At 34.0% G+C, this 2412-nt stretch overlaps 1 non-coding gene across 1 annotated transcript; it reads right to left on the minus strand.

The window, feature by feature from the left end:
- Positions 1–1879: 1879 nt before the first annotated feature.
- LOC133820781 (small nucleolar RNA R71) lies at positions 1880–1986 on the minus strand. The gene has a single exon (XR_009887180.1). It is a non-coding gene; the product is annotated as a small nucleolar RNA R71 (small nucleolar RNA).
- Between the last annotated feature and the right edge of the window lie 426 nt (positions 1987–2412).

The raw sequence follows: 2412 nt of genomic DNA on the forward strand, positions 1-2412 counted from the left end.
TGAAACCTTTCTATTTCTCAAACTTTTGATTACACCCTACTTTTATTTCACTTGTCTCATTTTATCATTTCATCAAAAAGACAACACCAAAATCTCAAATCTCTTTTTATTTTTACTCTTTGTGTTATTTTCTACTAATCTTTTGGTTTTAGGTTACCTCCTTGTGGATCGACCTCCCGATTTTACTACAACTACCGCTTAGTGGTAGTCACATTTTGGGCATTAAACAAATTTTGGCGCCGTTGTCGGGGAGGTAGTTTTCAAAAGTTTTAGTGAAATTTTTACCAAAATGTTTGTAACTTTATTTGTATTTTTGTTAGTATGAATATTGTGTTAGCGTAGTGTTCTTGTATTTGTGGGTTGCATTTTTTTTATTTAGTAATTTTTAGTTAATTTGATTATTATAAAAAAAAATAAAAACAAATTTTTTTTAGTTATTTATAAATATATATTTCTTCTTTTTCTTTCTCCCTTTTCTTTTTCGGTAATACAAAAAAAATAGATATATAAATATTCATATATATATAAAAAAAAAAACAAAAAAAAGTAAAAAAAAAACGTACAAAAATATATGTATTATTTTTTATTTTTTTCTTTTCCTTTCTTTTGGTTAAAAAAAGAATCATATAAATATATATAATTTTTTTTTCTTTTTAGTTAATTTTTATTCCATTTCTCTTTCTTAATTTCTTTCCTATTTTAAGCTTGCTATTTTATCTTCACTTCAATTCTCTTTTCTTTATTTTATTTTTGTGTTGATTATTTTGTTGCTTTAGGTTCCTTAGTTTAGGCTTTTCTTTTTCTTTGCCTTAGTTTTCCTTAGAATTTAGGTTTTCCAAAACAAAAAAACACAAAATTGCATAAAACTATTCATAAAATTTCAATCATAAAACACTTAGTATTGAGAACAATTGTGTAATATTGCAAATGGTAGAAACCGATATTGTTCTGTCTAGAAAGATTTGTTGTTAAATAAGGTTTATGATAGCGATACCCTCCACACTTACCTGGGAACCTCGGGGAGTTCTATCTAGGCAAGTGTGGGTCCAAAGCGGTACCTTGGCAACATTCCCAATCGGCCTAGGAACATTTCGAGCATATACATTTGCACTATTACATTGTTGAACTTATTACTATAAGAAAACCAAACTTGTTCTGTCAAAATAAGCAATTTCACTCTACTTAAAGGTTGTTGGTCGAAAAGGTTAACTTTTGATCTACCATACTTACTCAGTAACCTCGGGGAGTTCTAGTAAGGCGTTGGAGATCACCCCCAAACCTCCAAATCTACCTGGGAACAAGTATAACAAAAAAAATTAAAAAAAATCAAATAAAAACATAAAAACATAAAAGAAAATCTAATTTTGATTTCCAAGAGTGGATGAATCATCACGAAACTTCCAGTAACACTTATTCCAATTCATCTGCCAATCCTTATGGAACTCCTTCCACCAATCCTGCTTCTCCAAAAACTTTAGCTGATAATAATTCATTCGCAATGGCTCGCAATGATGAAATCCAACCAAGAACTCTCAATGACTACCTCCATCCTACTCGCACTTCCACGCCTTCATGCATTATCTTCCCTCCTAATATGCCCACATTAGACTTTAAACCTAGCATGATTCAACTCTTGCCCACATTTCATGGAATGGAAAACGAAAGCCCATACGTGCATATTAGAGAATTCGAGGAGGTAGTAGTTACGTTCTATAACTGAGTTGAAAATACTGATTCTGTGCGACTAAAGTTCTTCCATTTCTCCTTGAAGGACAAAGCCAAAAGCTGGTTATACTCTTTGAGACCTAGGTCTATTGGAACATGGGAGAAGATGACCAAATCCTTCTTTCTAAAACACTTCCCCAGCCATAAGACCAACAGTCTAAAATGACAGATTTCCACATTTTCCCAAAAGGACAATGAAACGTTCTATCAAGTCTGGGAAAGATTCAAAGATCTGTTAAATCAGTGCCCGCACCATGGCTATGAGAACTGGCGTTTGGTCAGTTACTTCCATGAAGGCCACACGAATTGTGAGCGCCAGTTTGTAGAAATGATATGCAATGATGAATTCCTCAAAAAAGAGCCAGACGATGCTCTTGAATATCTCGAAGAAACTGCGAAAAAGTCTAACACTTGGACTGGTCAGAGTGCTACTGATAGCACCAACCAACACAAACCATCTGGGATCTATCAACTTCGAGAAGAGGATAGTGTTAAGGCCCAAATCGTAGCTTTGAAAAAGCAGTTTGAAGTCTTAATGACGAAAAATGGCTAAAAACTGCACATGATTGCTCAAGCGGAACTGCAAGAACCTTGCTTTGTTTGTGGAGGGACGGAGCACTTAGCTAAGGACTGCTTAGCTTTTAATGAAATAAGGGGGGAGGGGGGGGGGGGGGGTTATCAGGAGCA

Source organism: Humulus lupulus, chromosome 2 (genome assembly GCF_963169125.1).
Source record: "Humulus lupulus chromosome 2, drHumLupu1.1, whole genome shotgun sequence".
In the NCBI taxonomy this organism is placed as follows: Eukaryota; Viridiplantae; Streptophyta; class Magnoliopsida; order Rosales; family Cannabaceae; genus Humulus; species Humulus lupulus.